Genomic DNA, 20502 nt, shown 5'->3' with positions numbered 1-20502 from the left:
AAGCTGCTGCTTTAAAAAGCCTGTCACAGATATGGTTCTCTGCTTTTCCTCTGATGGTTATACAAGTGCTGCTTGAAAAAAAAAAAATTGGAGACAGACTTGAAACAACTGCACTCTGCTGGAAGAGTGTGCGTGTGAGATATGGAGTAGATTACACCCTGACATGGCACATAAAAACACTCTTTCCTTTTAACACCTTTACTGCAAGATTTAAAGGGTAATCAAAATATGTTCCTAGCTGTTTGCTTGTATGCTATAAAAGGACATTCATACCTGTGAAATCCCATGACCTACAAGTAGTAAAATTGGTGTATTTTTTTTTTGTGCCCATGACCTTTTGAGTGAGGCTACATAAATAAAACAGAAGCAAAGTGTCGGAGATGCGTCAGGTAGCAGGAGGTGGTGGGAACAGTGCTACTTCTCACCAGCATGGCTGAAAAAAGTGCCACAAGTATTTGCTAGAGGAAAATGACTCTGATCCTGGGTAGCATTGTTCCTCTGAAGTTAGTGGAAGGATGCCAGTTGGTGTCAGGCCTTGTGGAAACACACTGTCCAACCTGTGGGAAGCACCTGTGTGTGCTTGCACATCCTCCCTGCACGCACTCCCTGGTCTCCTCATGTCTCTATCCCAGGGTCTCCTCAGCTGCTTTTTTTATCTGGAAGGTCTGGATGGGTGGGTCTGGCAGATTTGGAAAGGAGTAAGAGAAAGTGTGGTAATATAAAAAAATAGATAGATAGATAGATAGATAGATAGATAGATAGATAGATAGATAGATAGATAGATAGATAGATAGATAGATAGATAGATAGATAGGAGGAAAAGAAAAAGAGAAAAGGAAGGAAGGAAAGAAAAGAAAAGATGGAAAAAAAAAAAAGAAGAAAAGCAGTGGAAGTGATGTATGCTTCTCCTACCACCATGAGCCCCTGGCTGATGCTGAAGGGGTGTTCAGGTGACAGTGACCCCCCCCCAGTCTGCTACCCCCTCTCCCCTCCTGCTCTCATGTGTACTGCAATCCACAAGGGCTGCCCTGAGTCCATCCCACAGCCTTTACATTGCTCACGGTGACAGCTCACGGCCACTGCATCTCCAGCAGCACTGCTGGGAGGGACAAGCAGTGAGACAGCCCTCCCCACAAGATCCATCCTCTTCGCTATGATTTTTGTTTCTGATTCTGTGTTGGTTTTTGTTTTTCTTTTCCCCTCCGCATCAAACCCGATAAAAGGCTGAGAATGAAGTCGAACAAGTGAATTCTGTGGCCTTGCCCACATGAGATTTTGCAACAGATCATGGGCCGGAATGCCTCGAGCCCTCATGGTCAGCACTGCGCTCTGATTCTCCGGACTTCCTGCAGCTTTTGTAGCACACAGGGAGCAGGGACTGGCCCCACTCTGACACGGAGCTTGGGAGAAGGTGCAGTGGCAGCACTGGTTGGGCCAGATGGAGGCTGACTCTGTACCTCTGTGTGGAAAAGAAGCAAATGCCTCTGCGCTCGCTATCAGCTCCGTGCATCACATGATTCATGCTCAAGGAGTCCCAGAATTACAGCTGTAAGGCACATTGTGTTTAGGGTCACTGAAATCATTCTGTCATAAAAGAGCTGTCGTTGTGGGTGCGCTGGGTATGAAACAACACAACGGCCAGGCACTCAGCCATCTTGTGCAAGCAGGATGCCTTGTGTTTCCTCACTCCCAGCCCAGGTCTTTCAAAGTGCAGAGCTGGGAGCAGCTGCCCTACCTCCCCAGGGGCAGCAGTGCTGGGTGCCCACCTCTCAGCGTCACACTGCAGGAACTGCAGACAGCCTTCCCCTTCCCTACTCAAACGTATAAACATCCATCTGTTTCTGAATTATCCTGAGCTCATGTGACTTGATTAAGGCTGTTTGCAGTGTTTCACCTCCTCACTGCTGTTTTTCTGTGGACACCAGGAGAGCTGTGGGAAGCCCCGGAGGCATCACCCTCTCAGGTCCCTCTGGCACTTGCAGGCATTCTCAGCTCAGGTCCAGCTTGGCCGAACAATTTAGTTACCAACAAACACAATGCTTGCTGGCTCCTGTGTTTCACGGCCCGTACAGGATCCTGAAAGGCGGTCGGTGAAGCGAGGGGGAGGGAACCTCAGAAAAATTTATTGCAATCGAAAGCAAAAAGAAATCCTGCTCCTCCGCTTTCCCAGGTACTCCCTGCCAGCAGTGCTGGGCCAGCTGCGTGCAGGGGGAGCGTGGGCACCAAGGGGTGTCACTGGAATGCCTCTTTTCTCACTTTTCTGCTGAATGTATTGGAATAAGATGATTTTTTTTTTCATCTGAAGTAATCAAAAAAGACGGATAGGTTGGTGGCGATCAGACTCTTCTCTGCAGCACATGCAAGCAATGGAAGTTGGTTGAGGTTGTTGGTACAGTTCTGTTTATTATTCCACCAGGTCTAATTGCTGTTAGTCATACAGTCATGCTTACAGTTAACCACTTTCCAAATTCATCCTGGGGACACCTCTCCTAAATTATTTCCATGCTGGTCATTTGCCATATATTTCCTTCTCCTCTGTTTTCTGTCTCAACAAGTTTTTAATCTATGACAGCACTTTATCTCCCAACCTCATGATTATAAAATTTCCTTCAGAGACTCTACTGAAGGGCTTTATCAAAAGTCCTTTGAACCTCTCCATAAATTAGAATCTCTGTTCTCCTTTTCCTACTATTTTGTTAACTCTTTCAGGGGGTCGTGGGGGGACAAGGAAGTTTTAATTCACCTTGAGTAGGGCCAGATTTCCCCCTCTCTTCCTGTACTCCCGGTGGTTAATCTACCTCACTCTTTTGGCATTATTCTCTCTTTTTATCATCCCCTCTCTCATTCTCTCTGACAAACCCCAGTCCCTGGACTGAGATCATGTGTTGGTGCTCCCCTGATGGGGGTATGGCCTTGATGGAGCTCACAGCTCCCCTCTACCTGTCACCAGAGATAGATAAGGTGGAGCAGATCCTGCTGATGTCCATGGGCATTTGACACTGTGTTGTTTTTGTTTTGTTTTGTTTTGTTTTTCTGTATACAGACTCTTTATTCTCAGAAGTGTTTGGTATTCTCTGATGGCTGCAACAATCTTGTCTTGATATTCCTCCACTTTCTGCTCTCTGGCTCCTTCCAAACTTCTCACTCTGATACGAGGCCGTCCTTGCACTTGGTGATAGGAACAAAGCAAAGGGGTGGGTGGTGGCAACCATGTCTGAAGGATAAAGCATCGCACTGGCACTCTGCAGATACAGATTATTTCTCCCTGTTTCTGCTCTTGACCAGATAGGTAACCCAGGGTGAGTCAGTTCAGTTCTCTTTAACCCTCCTATTTACCCTCCCACACTCTTTCTGTCTCAGTGGCTTAGATTTTAATATACCTAGTGCAGGAAATTGTCTCTCACTATGTGTTTGCACAGAGCCTTTTGCAATCAGATCCTGGAGGAAAAATCATAAGTCAACACTGCAATCCCTTCCTTGTATATCTGAATCTCCTTTCCTTCTTTGATTGATTCTTTCCTGTGACTTCTTCTCGGTCTGCATGTGAAAAATACACTATCAGTTCCTTTTCTTATGTCAGTTGCTAAGAAAATGAGGTCTAAGTGTCTTTGGCCTGCCCCTCTGCCCCCTTCCACCAGTACCTCAAATAGAAGCAGTGGCTTCAGTCAAGGTTGACAAAAAGGTGAATGTTCCCTAAGACTTCTGTGAAAATTGATGACATCAGGACAGAGGAGGAGCCCAGCAGTGAATCCCACCAAGGTGGTATTACAGCAAGCATCCATTTCTGCTCAGATGTCCAAGGATCCACATCAGGGACAGCACCCAGAAAGGTCTGTCATGGGTGTCAGTAGGGTCTATGTGTTGTGGGGCACTGGAGAATCCGCTCTGAGGGTCCTTCTCCCTTGCGCAGAATCCCGGGTGATGAATGAGGAATGTACGTTATCCTGAGCCTTAACATTGCACAGTTTAAAAGGACAATCAGCCATGGAAACCGGGCCAGGTATGCTTGGTTCTCGTGCCCATGACAGAGGTGTCTGGGGGCACTTGTTGTCCCGCATTGCTGCTTGGGAACACCTGCTTTCCACTCACTCATTGTCCTGACACTGAGTTCTAGGGCAGAAGTGAGGGAAAACATTACCTGCTTTCATTTCCCCCTCTAGGTGTCTCTTCTTTGAATGTGCAAAACAGTTGGGATTTGGGCCTCAGCAATTGCACACCCTGTTATCAGCTGAGAGGAACAAACCACCGGTTTTGGATGCCCTGATTCTCTCTGAGTGGGTGGTTTAGAAGATGACGGAGTTGACTTTCTGGAGTGCCGCAGAATCCTTCCTCCAAATATTTGGCTGCTCAGCAGTCCTGAATACTGAAATACTGAATACTGAATACTGAAACCCTGAGGGCATTTTTGAGTTGGGAGTGTGGAAACGAGGAACCCTGAATGAACAGACTTGTGAAAATTAGAGGTTCCTCTATGCTGTGCCTCAGTTTACTCATAAGTAAATTGGACAAAGTAACCCTCGGGTTCTTGCCTCAGGGGGCCCCAAGTCAAAATTCTTCATGCTTCAGAGTCCTTAAGGCACTTGAATGAAAGACTCCGGCCCCAGTAATTACAGAGCATCATGCTCCCTATGAGATAGGAAACCTTTTGCTGGGTGAGGTTTTGAAAAGAAAATCAACATTGCACTGCCAAACCCTCCAAGGGAAAATGGAAGATTTTGTATGAGCGTCAAAATCAGCTGTTGTCATTTTAGGCCACTGCTAATGGATTTGTGGCCAGACTGCATTTGCACAAACCTGACTAGCAGGAGAAGGGAGCAGCCGGGTACAGTGTGGCTGCTGGTTGTGGGGCAGTGATTTGCATACGGGCCGGTTCAGAGACGGTGCTTGCCCAGCTGGAGTCTGAACAGAGCTACACTGCTCTCTTCCCTAAGCACAGTTTTTGGCTTATTTCCTTCAACAACATCTTCTCGGATAGAGAGAAAGGAGGTCAGCTGTGACGGAGGATGTTTTGCCTGTCTCCCTTAGGACTCAGTTATGGATTTAACAGGAGATTTCCTTGAAGCCCTGGGAAAAAAAAACATGCTCCAAATTGTAGGTCAGAGCTATGATTCACCTCTTGGCTTCTCCTTCATTTCAGGAGGGAGGAAAGTCATTGGGGTCAGGCCTGGGCTGAGCAGGGGCGTCCCCGCTCCGTGTGGCTGCAGTGGGGTGACAGCAGGCAGGAAGGAGCTGGGTTGCTCCATCCCACCACTCTCCTCCCAGCTGGAGAGTGAGGTGTTGCCCTCATAAGCCACTGCCATCCCCCTGAGCTGTGCTTGGTGCTGGAGACAGAGCAGAGAGCGCTGTCACTCATTCCCAGGCAAAGCCATAAAACATGCCTTGGGCACTCCCATGCTCAGCTGTAGGAAAAGTTACAAGACCCCTCACTACTGAAACCTCTTTGAGAAGTGCCACTCAAGAGCAGTCTGCATCAAGGAAGGTGTCGGCGCGAGATGATAAATGCTGAGGTGCCTGTGTTGTTGCTAAAGGGACCATTAAAAACAAGACATCTTTGAATTTGCAGGGTAATAACAGGCACGGGTTATGGGTTATTGGTCTCTTTTAGAGCAGAGAAATGATAAATGCTTCTACGGAAAGGAGTACCACACCTCCTCAAACAAGACACCCTTCCCTCTTCCATCCAAATTCCTGGGTCAAAGGAAAGGATTTGATTTCACTGCTAACACTTAGCCACAAGAAGTATGCGCTAGGTGTGAAAGCCACCTGTTCTCAGCACAAACCTGGCAGGGGAAATGTGCAAAGCATGAGGGCTGCGAGGCAATTTGCCTGTCACTCATCTTCACAGGGAATTCGGGAGTGATATGTGTGTTTGGATGTGTGTGTACAAGGCACGCACACGCCCCTGGGAAAGCTGTCACTTCAGGGGAAAGTACAGACAACTTCTTTCACCATTTCCTTTCTTTAGGACAAAGAAATCCAGCTGCTTGACTGCAAAAAGAGCAAATGAAATGGCAGGTGAATGTTTTGTTCCTGTCTCCTTGCACAGCCCTTGGAAGTCCCACCACTGATGACTGTGCACAATGCTCATCTCTGCGTCTTTTTGATCTTTGTACACTTAGGATTTGACCTCAAGTCTGGGGAAATTGATGGGAGCCTTTCTCTCGCTCTCACTGGGTATTAGCTTAGGGACTTATTAATTGATTTTTAGCTTTGTTGACGGTGCCTGCATCACAGACTTGAAGTACAACATGAAAATTTAATGAAATATTAAAACAGGATATTTGTTGACAAGAGTAACCCTGTGTGTCATGCAAGAAAAACTGCACATTTGGAAGTGTCTTCCGAATGTCCTCAACGTCTTCCAAATCTGATGTTTCCCATCCATGTGCTCCATCTTCAGGACTTCTTTGGCTGGACAAGGTATCTGATCACAGCACGTCATGGTTAGGCCTATAAAATATCTGAGGTTTCTGAGCACAGCCTTTTCCATGCTGGGAAATTATGCCTAGGTAGAGAGCATCTGCACTTCCCAGTCATGGAATACATGCAGACAGGTTGTGCCTTGGGGACACGCAGCACGTCTAGCACTGCTGGCATGCCTCCGGGGTGCAGTGCGTGCTCTGCAGCGGGGAGCTGCACTACCACAGGCAGGAGGGCAGAACAGGCTCTTGTTCCCATCTGGGAAATCCACATTGGGAAAAAGTGCATCTCCACCAGGAGGAAATTAAATGGTGAAGGGAGGTGGGGGGTGGGTTGTCCTGCTAAGGACCAAAGCCTGCTGTCAGCAACCACCTCTGCTATGAACTCCAGCACCTCCAGTCATCCCAGCATACTGGGGGAAGGGGATTGTCCAAGAGACAGCATTCACACTGTGTAAAGCAATGGCATGTAAGGACAAGAGCTTGAACTTGGTTTGGTGGTTGCTCTGAGATCTCCAAACACAGGCATAATGCATGCACTGCCTAAAATTCCAGCCAATGATGGCTGTGTAAGTGCCTGCATGGAGAGAGGGACTCTCTGCAGTGCCTAATCCTGCAAGCTCATGCTTCTGGACTAATGCTTCCCTTAAAATCATAGAACAGAATCATAGAATTGTTTGAGTTGGACAGGATTCTTAAAGGCCATCTTGTCCAACACCCCTGCAATGAACAGGGACATCTACAGTTCCATCAGGTGCCCAGAGCTCCATCCTTGGCCCTGAATTTGAATGTCAGCCCCTCAGAGCGGTTGGAAAAGCATGATTCTACATAGCTTTTTATTCTGTCTACTTCTTCCTCTTAGCAATTCCAAAGAACACCTCTGCCTCTCCCTTGAGAGGCTTTTCCTTCATGGCGGAGTCCTGTGCAGATTGCTGTGCCCAAGTGTTCATGATAAAGATTATGAACCAGCCACATCCCTGCTCTGTTTCTCTCTGCACTGTTATCTGAGCACTGGCTCTCACCTTTGTTCTGCTTGTTGTGCACAGCCTGCAAAAACTGCATCAAAAAAAAAAAAAAAAAAAACGTAATGGAAAAACAAACCATTTTCTAAAAGTTGACGAAGGATATCCTTGGCCTCATTGCTTCCTTCAGTGTCTTCATTGGCAGAATCCTCCTAGCTGAGGCAGAATCCTCAGCTTCTGAAAGGCAATGCAGCAGAGAGAGTCAACTCTGATCCTTCCAGGCTATACAGGGTTTAACTCCATCCCCTTTGTCCATCTCCCTTCCTGATATCCTCGTCCATTTTCCTCAATAAGGTGAGTCTTAACTGTGGAAGAGATTATCTCATGATTACTATACATTAATGATGAGATTATCTCATGATTTCTATACATCAACAACATGCACTGTAGGTGAAATGCTGAGTTATTAACTCTCTGTGTACCCTACAGAAGTCTCGCTGAGTTGCACACCAATTTTTTCTGGCCACAGAATCAAAACTCGGCTATTAAGAGAAAGCAAGCTGCTGAATCTATCTCTGGGCATCTGAAAAAGCCTGAAGATGTTTTCAGAAGTGCCGAACCCTTAGATGTTCCCAAAGATTTTAGAGGAATCTCGAGTGCTTGCCTCTGGCCATAACCCAAGCACAGAGCTTAGGGCTGTGGCCATGAGCAGGGGGACCTGTTTGCAAATCCCTGTGCTTTCCTCACTTAGAACAGGTTTTCTACACTTTCCTAGCCCCTGGGGAGGTAAAGCCTCCTGTCAGGCATTCCCGATCTTCTCTGTTGAAACTGCTTGACTTTATGTCATTGGGAAATCATCGTTGGAATGGGCCCCAGAAGAGGCAGGGGGAGAAACATGAAAATTTCTCTTGCATGTGTGTGTGTGAGTGAGAATGGGTGATTTGGCTCAACTGCTGATAGCAGCAAAGGTATCACAGCTGGAGACCATAAGCAGAACGTGGCACCTATCAAACTTCATGTAAAGATGCCTATTAGAGCGGCCTAGGACTTGGCAGTCACTCTGTGCATGGCATCCTGTGTCTTGTGTATCCCATGTCCAAGCACTTTGCTGCTCTGTCCTGGAGAATGTGGGCACCATGGTATTCATTGAGAGAGCTCATTCCACACTGCCACATCATGCCACCTTTATATCTGGATCATTAAGATACCCAGACTGGAAGAGCATGCACACAGGCCCTGCTCAGCAGTGTTTGGATGATGAGATGCTGGGCTGTGCACTTGCTCAAAAGATGTTTTTGGGTCAGGGCTATCAAAAAACATTCCACCCCTCTCTAAAGGGGACAGGACTCTCCACTATGTCCCCATTGCCCTCAGGCTGAGTGGTGGCGGCCAACCCTTCACCCAGGAGTGCTGAACACGGGGCTGAGTGGCCCCGGCTCCACCAGACGCCACACTTGAGAGCTGGGTTTGAGGAGGGTTTTCAGCAGGCACTAGGAGGTGGCAACAGGCTCTTGGTGGGGAGATGGAGAATGCAGCCTTTGTCCTCTCTGCAGATGAAGATGGCAGCCAGGTCCAGACGGATTCCAGAGGCATCTGGACAGCCTCTGTCATCGAGGAGGGATTGCTGTGGGAAGCACATAAGGGGGGTTATCTCCCCTCTGCCTTCTTGCTGGGAGTGGCCAGCTGAGGTTTAGGGGAAGCTGAAGGCTGAACAGCATCACAGGTATAGCAGGGAGACTGCAGAGTGGCAGCTGTGGAACACTCATCACAACTCAACTGCCAAGAAGGGGACTTGCGGTGACTTGCTGTGATGTTTGTCTTCTTGGGGCAGAGGGAGGCTGGGAGACCACAGTTATCAGGGAGATCTCTCTCCACTTCATCCTATGACATAAGGAAAAGGGGAATAAGAATCCAGAGAGGAAAAGAAAAAAAAGAAAAAAAAAGAAAAAAGAATCAACAACAACAACAAAAAAAGCAGAGTGAACCTGCTGGCTTCCCCAGACTACGCGGCACCACTGGTCATTTCTGTAGGCTATAGGGGTTGTCAGAGTAAGCTGTAAGGACAGGTGTAAATCTGTCCTGTCATTCCACCCTTCCAGCATCTTCTCACCTGAAGGGCTACCATTTATTGCAGAGAGCAAGCAAATAAACCCAGCCATCACTTTGACTCAGAGAGGGGCATGAAAAGACGCCAAAAATCCTCTGTTCTCTGCTTTCCCCTCGGAGCAGATCTTTTACAGCCAACCTGAAAGCACCCCGCTCCAACTGTTTGTCAAAGCAAAGCAAATAAGGGCTGTTGCAGCTCAGACCAAAATCCACTTGTTTGCAGTTTGATTTTTAACTGTCATTCCCAGCAGAGAGAGCTGGAGGGCAGGATGCTGGCTGCAGCCCAGGGAGATAGGGGCTACTGATCTGCCAGAGCTTGGCAGCTCCCAGATAGGGACATCTGAGAAAGAGCCCCAAAGTGGGTGTCAGTGGGATCACGACCCCTGGACGTGGTCTTGCTGCAGGCGGTTTCCTCGTCCCAGCTCCTTCTCCCTTCTGCCAATAGTGCTGGGGGATTTTGTCTTCCAATCCAAAGCGAGGCTTTTCTGTCCCACTTTAAGAAGCCATCCTCAGCATCATTCTCCCCATGGTTTTCATTAAGGAGGGGATGGTGTGTTTCACATCAAAAACAACTTTAATCTCGATTGAGTTCTGAAAGCTAAAGGTTTGCAGTTTTCTCCGGCCACCTTTGATTATTACTTCTTCTGTTTCCCAACTCCACATTATAGATCTTCCATCCTGGCTGAGGTCCTTAATGGCCCTGTCCGGCACCACTCCCCCAACTACCCATTCTGTGGATGTAGCAAACTCTAATTAATTATAACTTATCTCAGGACTTGTCAGCATCACATGTTTGATCCTGTTTAGAAACCATATTCCCAGGGGACGGAAAGACTCGGGAGTAGGTTGATGCTACTCAACAGTGATTTAATGGACGCATTAATGCCGAGACAGATAATTGTGTAGCCATGTTAAGTAATACATCAAGAATCTTTCCAAAGAGGCAACTTTACAGGTCACTGCAGAACTGCTAACTGATATTAACCCGCTTTGCATTGTGCTGCGCGTACGGGTGCTGGGAGTTCACACACTTTCTATTGTTGTTGAGGATTTTTTTATTCTTTTTTTTTTCCTGAGCAACCTCTTCCCGTCCACCCCTGGAAGCGCCGGAGATATTAGACGCCTAATGACAATGTTTCACACGTGGGGGTGGGGTGAGGAGGACAGCAGGCTTGTTAGCGGGGTTGATTTTAAGCCCGCCCAATTATCAGCCCGGGGCGAGCTGCTGCCCGTCCGGCCGCGGGGCTGCCCCGAGTGTCCCCGGCCCCGCGGGTGGCTCCGGCCCGGGAGCACAGTGCTGGGAAGGCGGCGGACCTCCGAGGCACGGAGCGGATGCGTTCCGCTCTCTTCCCCGCCAAAAAGCTGCGGGAACGGGAAGCGGAGGGTTTGTCGGTCCCGGCTGTCCGTCCTCTCACCAATTGTAAGCTGGGAGACCCATCTAGGGGAGTTCCCGTGAGCTGAGGGCTCCCCCTCTCTGCTCCCCGGCAAGGCTCCGGGGGGGGGGGGGGGAGGGTGCACCCGAGGGAAAGGGTGCAGGGGGTACTTCAGGCTCAGTGCTGAAGGTGTCTCCCCCGAAAAGAATCGACCTCGGCGGCCGGGGGAAGCTGCTCCCGGCTCCCCAGTTCCCCTCCATCTCTTTTTTTTTATTTATTTTTTTTCCCCTTACCGATAACCTTCAGGGCAGGTTGCAGAGGGAGGGAGGGAGGGAGGCTGCTTGGGAATTCACCTTTCTGTGTGAGCGAAGGGAAACTCCCCGCCTTGCCTCCTTCCGAGCGGGGCTGACATGTTGGCAGGGCCCCGCTAGCCCCCGCCCGGAATGGCATCGGCAGGCGGACCGCGGTCGGGCAGCGTCCGCCGCCAGCCCTCCCCGTCCAGCAATGCGGGGCGGGGGTCTGCCCTATGGAGGCAGCGCGGAGACCGAGCCCTTAGCTAGGAGCACGGTGGGGGCTGCGGGGCCGCTCCTGGCCTCCCAGCGCGGAGCGCGGCCTCCCCCAACGGGCTGGGGCCGGTTTCTTTGCATTTGGGACCGGGACCGGCATCTCCCGGCTGCGGGGCGTGTGCAGAAGGAGGTGGGCTTCGCGCAGGTTGCGAGGGGCTGGTGGTGTGCCACCGCTGATTACACGCTCTCCCCTAAAGATGGTATCCGACATGAGATAATGAGGCTCCGTGACCGGCCCCAGGTTCCCTTTAAGTTTTCCCATGGACTCGAGCTGTCGCCAGTTCACAAAACGGCAGTGTAAGACAGCACCACGCTACTCAGATCCAATTTACGGCGCACAAAAGCTGATCCCCAAATCCCCACTAACAAACCGGGACCCGCAGACAATTCCGATAATGTTTAGTTTTTATTCATTTCTCGACTAATTAACTGGAATCCCACCTCCCCACCCCCACCCCACCCCCCTCAACAGTGCCCAATTAATCCGCAATGTATGTCAAAGGTCTGGAACCCACTGTAAACTGCTGAACCTTTGCAAAGATTTGTGTGTCTCTGTATTGATCTGATTAGGACCGGGGTGCTTTTCCCTCGTTGTTACTGAGTGTAAAATAACGTGGCTCTCCTTTTTCCACATTTTTAAAAAGCTTCGCCTTCCCGATCTCTAATAGGATTTTTCCAAGTCGCCTCCAAATCTCCCTTTGGTGTTCGCGAAAAGCCTCTCTCCTTCTCTCTCTCTCTTTTTTTTTTTTTTTTCTTAGGATCTCCGAAGGGAATAAAGCGAAATGAAGTGATCTGCGAGACAGGCGGGAAGTGCGCGTTGGAAGGGGATTTAGAGCAAATCTGGATTCGCTGTGAAACGTCCCGTGCTGGAAAACAAACAGCACCGGGATGGAGGGGGGTGTGGGGGGGTGCAGAAAGGGCTCAGCCTTCGGGCGGGACCCCTCTGCGGCCGCCGGGCGCGGAGCGATGGCCGCCGGTCGGGGCTGGCTCCGCGCTCCACTCCGCTCCGACGTTGGGGCCGGGCAGCTCGTTTCTAATCTTCGGAGGGAGCGAATATAAAAGAGGAATTTATTAGCTTTCAGGCCATCCGAGGAATAAACATTGATTTTATTGACCTAATTATGGGCCAAATGACTCCTTCCATCGATCACGTAAAATACTTCATTTGGAGAAAAACAGGCGCGGGAGCCCGGAGGCGGGGAGAGCGGGTGGATGTGCTGCAAAAGGCAAAGAAGAGCAATAGCTCGAAAATGTATGGAGAGGTTTTAATGCAGTTAACGTTCCCGTCGCGCTGGAGCGCGAGCCCTGTCTCCCAGACGTTGCAGTGCGGATGTTTTGCAAACTTAAAGCTTTTATGTCGAATTCCAATCCGGCCAGTCAATTTGGCTAAAATAGCATTAAACAAATGGACAGTGGTTTATTTATATTCCGCCCACTGTATTTTATAGACAGAGAAGAGTTATTTGAAATGCATTTTACAAGCACAAGACAACACTTCGTTTCGGAGCGAGCGCAGCGATTTCTCGTAATTAGAGTAGACTCAACACTAATAAAGCAGCAAACACGCTCTTCTCTGGGCTTAAACCCTGCTACTGTCCTCAGCGCTTTCCTGCGGGCTGGGATTGCAGATTCGTTGGCGAGGGACGGAGCGCACCTGAAGGCACCTGTCCGGGGCTCTGGGCTGCTTTCCTGCTCTGGCCAGGGAGGGCAGCGCTCATGAAAAGCGAGTTTTTAATTTTTTCTTGCTGGGCGGTGACAGGAGAGCTGCCTTTGGATTTATTTGCTTGAGAATTGGCGGGGGGCGTGCGCTGCATTTAGGGGGAGGGGGCGGCGCAGGACGAGATGCAGTTGTGGCAGGATGTTTGCTCCCTTCTTATGTCACCTGAAATATTAGTTCTCACCCACCTCCCTCCAGCCCTGAGTGCGAGGGGCTCCGGCAGATACATTCAGCGCAACTGTTCCGCAAGTCTCCAGCCCCTAAAACTCTGCTCCGCGTTTCTCTCTCCCCAACGCGTTATTCCTCCCCCGAGACGAGCTTCGCAGCTCAGGGGCTTCCTCCCTACCCCTGCAGCAAAGCGTGACGGCCGAACTCCTGCTGCCTGCAGCCGAACTCGCTGAGTTCCTCGGTCCCGTAAACCGGTGCAAAAACGCCGGGGCCGGGCCGGAGCTGCACCCTGCCCTCACCCACCTCCGCTACCCCGGCAGTGCTGGAGAGGGCCCGGGGCCACCCGCAGGTGAACGCGGGTCCCGCAGGTGACAGCGGGCGGTGGCGGCGCCATCACGCGGCCGCAGCCCCGAGCAGCCCCCCGCTCCTGGAGCCCGGTTCTGCCGCGCGTGTTCCCTCCTCCCTACAGATAGGGCTTTATGCAGAACATCTGGAAGGGAAGGCGAAATAAACGACAACGCTTTTACACCACTTCCTACTTAACTTTTCTTTTTATGTGGCTGCTCTGGATTTTCCGACGCTTTGTACTGCTCCAATCTTCTTTGGATGTTTGTACATGTAATACTCTGCCCACTTCAGCTCTTTGGGACGGGCTTTTCTTATGTTTTCTCCCTTCCACCCCCTTCTCAACCCCCCCCCTCCACGTCCCAGCACGCACGGTCTTTCACAATCCGCTCTGCTCACTTCGCTGCCCGGGACGGACGGACGGTCAGGGTCTGTGCGGACTGTGCCTCCCGTAACCTGCCCCAGGGCAGGGACATCGGCTCCGCGGGCGGCGGACACGATTCGCCCCCAGAACCCCCATTCTCTTGCCACCCTGTCTCCTCCTTGTCTCCACCGAACGGGATTTTTCCCTGACCTCGGATCGAGACAATTGTCCTGATGGTATTTAAAGAAAGCGTGGATTAAGCACACGTGAATGTTTTCTCCGTTATTTAAACTGGAACCTCCGAAGCAAGCGTTCCCGGCCTCGCTAACGAGGCAGGGGTTGTTGGGGGGCAGCTCCCACGGCCCCCGAGGTGCTTCGCGAATTCGAGCGCTCTCGGCGAACTGGGAAACGTCTTCCCAGCTGCTTCAGAGCTCCCAGATTCCCCCAAATCCGGCGCAGAAGTTGCGAGAAAGCACTTCTTCCAGGCGGGAGTGAGTACCCAGAAGCCCTCGGTGATGCCCACTGTTCCCTCGTGCTGTCCTACCCCCGCCATCCGTGTCACCACTTTACACCACCGCCGCATTCCGAGACCGGAGCTCTTGAATTTTCCTTTAAGTCCCTGCCTTTACGGAAGTGGCTGCAGCAACAGGTGAGCGGAGGGGAGGAGGTCCGGGGCCAAGGGCTGCAGGCACGAAGCCGCTCGGCTGCTCGCAGAACCATGTGGGGAGCCCGGCGCGGGGCGAGCGGGACCCGGAGTGAAAAGTGACCCCTTTTCCCTCTCCTCTCCGCGGAATGCAGCGAGGGGATGAGAAGCGAGAGCTGCACAAATATTGTTTACACCTGCGCCGCGAAGCTGGCTGCTCTCCACTCCGCTCCGCTCGGCTTTAATTGGAAATCCTTTCCGTATGCCCCAACTCCCGAATCATCTGGGTTTAATAAGTGTTCACAACACCCCTGCTGCTCCGGAGAAACGCTGGGGTAGGAGTCGGCTGTGCCCGTGCTTCTGGATCCCGGCAGAGGATACTGCGGCGGGAGAGCGTGGCCTGCGACGTGCTGCGGGTCCAGGGAGGGTGGGGTGACGGGGAGAGCCATCAGGTGGGGGCTGCAAAGCACAAGTATGTCTGTACACACACCTACAGGAAAGTGAGGAGCAAGTGCAACATCGAAAGCAGATCCTCTCTCTCCTGCAGCCACGTGTGCCATTAAAAGCAAATCATTTAAAGTAGTTTTAAACCATGGAAGCATGAGAACTTTCCCCTTCTGTTACGTTTTTATTTTATTTTACTTTATTTTATTTTATATAAAGGGGTACAGATCCCGTCTCCCCCTCTAGGGTGACCTCGAAGGACCGGTTTTTTCACTTTCCCATGTGTGCGCGTTTGCGCTTTCTGGAAATCAATCTGAAGTTTGTTCAAAACTCTAAACTAAAATAAAACGGCGCTTCAAAACCTCCTACGCCCTAAAGACGGAAAGGAGTCCTTTTATAAAGAACATTCCCAGCTCGTTCTGCTCCCCACGGTGACCATCTCTGGATGGTTTCGCTGGGTCCCTTCTCTATGTGTGCAGAGCAATGAGCTTTTCCCTGACGTGCAGAACGGACGGGGCTGCCGGTGGCACTGCCCGAAGTCCCGAGGACAGCTGGATGTGGGGGGTCAGACTGCTGGCCCCGGGGATTTGTCCCCTGTCCGCGCTGAAAGCTGGAAAGAGATGGGGGAGAATGAGAGGACTTTACCCGTCGAATATCACTTTTTAGAGTGTCGCTGGGACGCAGCCCACAGCTCCCTCTCCTTCCCTCCTCTGCACGTCGGGTGTCATCTTTAGGCTGGCCGCAGTGGCCAAGTTGTACGGGGAAACTCTACGCCACCGAAAAGTTTCCCAGGACCGGGCTGGCACACTTCGGTGCCTTTCGCATCTCCCGGATGGATGCAGGGCGGGCGGAGCCCCGCGATGGGGCTGCGGGCAGATGCCTGCGGTCAAATGGAGGAGGAAAAACTGTTCCCAGACGCTCCCCAAACCCCTTCAGTGGGGCACTGAAAATAAATGAAGCTCTTTCCTCCTCCCCTAAAAATTAAATTGTTTGTGTGTGTGTGTTTTCGGTGCCGAGAACTCTGCGCTTTTTATCTCACTCGAGAGGGAGCAAGTGACATGCAGTTACTGGGACGGTGTCACCCCGAGGGTCCCCTGCTCCGAGCAGCCACCCAGCTCGGGGCTTCTCCGCCAGGCAGGAGACGAGAGGAGTTGAACAAAATGGGAAAACGGGAGAAAGAAAATGAGCGGAGATAGACAGGGAGAAAAGCAGCTCTTGGGGCCGGCACACCGCGATCACCGCAGGGAGCGATCCCTGCCCGGCCGGCGGAATTGGCTGGGGCACGGCGGCAGCTCGGGTTTGGCGACAAACGTCGCGTACAGACAGGACCTGCCCGATGCCTCCCCTCCCTGTCATTTATCTCCTGTCAGGGGGCGTGCGTGGGGGGTTAGATCTCTCTTTAATTGAAACCTAGTAAGGAAAATAGTAATGGATACCAGGCTCCGTTTGAGAATACGTGTCCGCGGCCACATAATGAGTGTTAGTTCAGCAGACTTTAAGAAGCCAATTCTTCTTCTCTGTCATTTCTCTATTGACAGTGGCCCCTATTAGATTTACCATGTCCTTCTGCAACAGCTGGTTCTCCCCCCTTTTCTCCCCCGGGCCGAGGTATCAATCGATGGTCGGATGGCTCCGTGGCATCTCGAAGAAAACGGGAGCGAAGTGTGGCAGCGCCGGTGCCGGAGGCTCCCGCTTTCCCTCCGTGCTCCGCTGCAGCCGGCGCCCGCCGATGCCTCGGGATTGCACAGGGGGTGCCCGGGGGAGAAGATCGGAGCAGACCCCGGGGGCGGTGGGCAAGGTTCCAGCGCCGGGGCTGGGTTGTTAAAGAACACGGCCGATGGTCAAAGCAGATAAAATCGGTTTCTCTGCCTCGTTCTACTGTGTCTGCAGGGAGCGGGCGGGGGTTTGGGGGGAATGCCGCATCTGGAGAGCTGGAGGGCTCCTTCGGGAAGGCTCGTCCCTCCTCGGGATTGTTGTTGTGTTGTGTGTGTGTGTTTAAATAATTGAATAAACGTAACCACTCGCTCCCTCTTTCTCTCTCTTATGCAGACACACAAAGACAGCATTGAAAAGGTAGATCTGTTTGACGGTAGGAAACGACAATTAGTTCTACTTCCTGAGCGGCAAACTGTATGTATACGCCTGGCTATTTAAAAAAGAAAGTCTTTATCCAAATAGTGAACTCTATTTACAATTTTTGCTTAGCCAGCGGTGGTGGGAGCAGAAAGATCGGTGTAGAGAGAGTGTGTGTTGGGGGGGGGGAAGGGGGGGGGGGGGGGGGAAGAGGGGAGAGGGGGGTGGAGTGGGGCTCTCATTGCGCCTCTGCTAGAAGCAAGCTGCAGAGGGGCAAGGCTGGGGGAGAGGGCAGCCCGGGCTCGGGGGCGGGGGGTGCTCTGGAGTGGGGACTCGCCTCCGGGTGCCCTCTGTTTTTTCCTCTCCCATCTGAAGCAAAATGGATCGGGCTGGAGAGCGTCAGAGCTGTTTGGGGATGGGGACCAAGTGACAGCAGGTCTTGCTGCAGGGATGTGAGCAGTTAAGGTGTTAGGGAGGTGTCCAAAAATATATAGCGTCCTGGTGACCCAGCTGGCTACTGAGCTGACAAGCGAGCAGGAGCCAGGCCGTGTGCCGGGCCGGGCAGTGCTGAGCCGAGCCAAACCGTGCCAGGCAGCCTTTCCCACAGGGGCACACCCCAGAGACGGCTGGAGGATGAGAACATTTCTCCGACCACACTTTCCACTTGTATTTTTTCTGGTGCCTTGAGGAGGTGTGTGTAGAAGCATCTCCAGCTCCCTCCAGCTTTGCATGTCCCAGGAAAGGGAACTAGTGACCTGGTCAGAGAGAGAAGCATGTCGGGTTGTTCTGTTTTGTTTTTCATGCTCTTCTAATCCCTTGTCGTACTTCTCTGGACCTGGGCAGGTTACTTTGCAAAGCGTTCAGGTCAGGTTTTCCCTAAAATTCAGCCGGCGACTGGAGGAAGAGCTCTGCGGAAGGGAAGGCAAAGAGCTGCCGCAGTGACTCCCTTCCCTCCCCCGCAGCAGTTCGTGAGGTCTGAGGGTACAGACTGGCCCCTAAGGGACCCGTTTCATCGTGCTCGGGGCCTGCAATGCGGCTCTGGGACGGAGCACTACCAGCGCCAGCCCCAGTCCCTGACACCTTCCTCTGGATCGAGAAGAGCCCGCATAGAGAGGGGAGCAGCGCTCGGAATAAGCACGTCATCGCCGCCCCCCCGAGTATTTACGGCAAAGCTGCCAAAGTAAACGAGTCCACTGCGTTTTATTTGGGATAAACATAGCCCAGCCACAGCTGCGTGTTGCCTTCAGAGGGCTGGGGGCCGAGCGGAGGCTGTGGCTGGAAGAGATGGGGATGCCTGGAAGGAGGGATGCTCGGACCTGCAGTGCCATAAAGAAAGGCACCGAGAGGATGGAAAGTCACGCTGGTGCGGGGCTGCGGTGCGTGCCAGCCCCACTCCTTGCACAGCACCCACAAACACCGCTGTCAGTCGGCACGCACGGGGTGCAAGGGGACTCCCCGGCTTTAGCTGCTGGATCACGGATTTGTGGTGCACCCAGTGCACTCCATTCCCCCCCCAACCTCCCCCTCCGCGGGGCGCGCACACCCACGCAGCCTCCCCTGCACACGCACACGGGGCTCGGAGCACGCACGCACGCCTTGGAGCGGCTCCTGCAGGCTTGGGAGAGGACGTGTGGGCTCCGCAGTCGCGCTGCCATTCTTCTCCTCCTGCCTTCTCCCTCCAGCTGACTCTTTGGGCCACCGGGAGAGGCTCGCCACACGCCCCAATCTCTCGTGCAAACGCTAAAAAGTTGCTTAGGAGGGCGAAATCTGAGCGAGCGGAGCTTTCCCAGCCGCTCTGCAATCAGGGCAGCTCTGCTTTCCCTCGGTCTGCATTGAACCAGGGGAAAATCAGCGAGGTTGCTGGCTCAGGAGGAGGCCAGGGGTGCTGGGAGCCCAGCAAGCCGCTCCCCCCCGGCCCGGCCTTTGGCTTCTGCGTTCCTAGATTAGAGAGCCGCGGCCCGGGGAGCCAGCGGGGACCTTTCATGACTCTTTGAAGAGCCAAGATAGTGTCGGCCTTGGTGCAGCACGGCCTGCAGACGGGTCGGGGGCAGCCGGCTATCTCGGCGTGCTATCACCCGGCCTCCCCCCGTCACAGCCCCGTTCCCACCTCCGCTCGGCTCCCGGCCCTTGGCTCTGATCTCTCTCTGGTGGTTTTTTTTTTTTGTGTGTGTGTGTTTTTTTTCCTTACTCTCTTCCTCTCCTTCCTCCCCTTTCGCTCTTCGTTTTTGCGGGCCTCCTTATTTATTTATTTTCGCGCGTCGCTTATTTATTTATTTCTGGCAAAAAGGCGGCTAACAAGTAGCTGGAAGCACTGGCCAATATTTAACTAAGATGGCTGGCCATCAGGTCCCCTTTTGTTTGCTTGCAAATTAATCATCCAGCGCGCAGTCGGCGCCAGGGTAGATTTATCACACACAGGAGGGGGAATGAGGCGGCCGAAGGGAGACAAAGACTGTTCGCACCTTCCCGCTTTTGATCTTAGATTAGTGCAGCCTCCCTTCATAATACGAGTCTCCAGGGGGCTTCGTCGGGGAGGTCACTCGGAACTGGCGGAAGTTTGCACGCCATTAGCCAGACGCTGACATTGGAAATCTAACGGCAAACGCTCGATTTCCCTCCGCGGGCCGCCGCGAGGGTGGGTGCCGAGCGCTGCGCAAGGTGCGGGGCGGTCGCCGAAGACGCCGACGGCTCCGGCCTCCACCGCGGCCCCGAGGGCGCGTACCGGCGGGGCGGGCGCGGGGAGCGGGACGAAGCGGCGCTGGGAGCGGCTGCGCTTGTCCTGCAAGAGCCCGCGGGCACCTCCTGGTCCCTGGCAGACAGCTGCGGCCTGCTTGGGGCAAACTGCGGCCAAGTTTCTCCGAGCCGTTCCACCAACAAATAACAACGTCTTTGGGCGTTTGTTGTGGGTTCCGTAAGGGGAAGGTTTTGGGGTTCCCGCTGAGGCTGGAGGCGGGAGCCCAGGCCCCATTTCAAAGCAGAGCTCTAAGAAGGACTCTCTCCCTCCACCGCGCAGCCAAGGCGAGCGCTGCACGGGCAGCTAAGCTCCTGGTTCCTTGAAATACATCACGCTCCCCCCCTACCCCCGCCCTTGTCTTTTCCCCACATCTTCTTTGAATGCATTACTCCCGCTTCCTTTCCTCCCTCCTCCTCCCTTCCCTTTTCCACCCCCACCCCCGACCAAAGGGGAGATATTTTGGTGAATGCAAAGCGATCCTAGACGCTGGTTACTACAGGGACTTCACCAAGCTGGCGCCAAGCGCTCTTAACCATGTGCGTCAAAAATGCAATGCTAGAAGAGCTAATCACTTTAGAGGTTCCGCTC

The 20502-nt window shown here is 52.5% G+C and overlaps 2 long non-coding RNA genes across 2 annotated transcripts; one reads left to right on the top strand and one right to left on the bottom strand.

The window, feature by feature from the left end:
• Positions 1 to 11191: 11191 nt before the first annotated feature.
• Positions 11192 to 12545, top strand: LOC136050020 (uncharacterized). The gene is made up of 2 exons (XR_010622367.1): positions 11192 to 11723; positions 12185 to 12545. It is a non-coding gene; the product is annotated as an uncharacterized LOC136050020 (long non-coding RNA).
• Positions 12546 to 15288: 2743 nt separating this feature from the next.
• Positions 15289 to 16770, bottom strand: LOC136050018 (uncharacterized). The gene is made up of 2 exons (XR_010622366.1): positions 16665 to 16770; positions 15289 to 15717 (listed from the first exon to the last, which is right to left on the bottom strand). It is a non-coding gene; the product is annotated as an uncharacterized LOC136050018 (long non-coding RNA).
• Between the last annotated feature and the right edge of the window lie 3732 nt (positions 16771 to 20502).

This window comes from Cyrtonyx montezumae, unplaced genomic scaffold (genome assembly GCF_038088225.1).
Source record: "Cyrtonyx montezumae isolate F1298 unplaced genomic scaffold, pur_monq_1.0 scaffold_23, whole genome shotgun sequence".
NCBI classification, from domain to species: domain Eukaryota; kingdom Metazoa; phylum Chordata; class Aves; order Galliformes; family Odontophoridae; genus Cyrtonyx; species Cyrtonyx montezumae.
The sequence above is the reverse complement of the archived record's forward strand: the minus strand, read 5'-3'. Positions and strand labels throughout refer to the sequence as shown.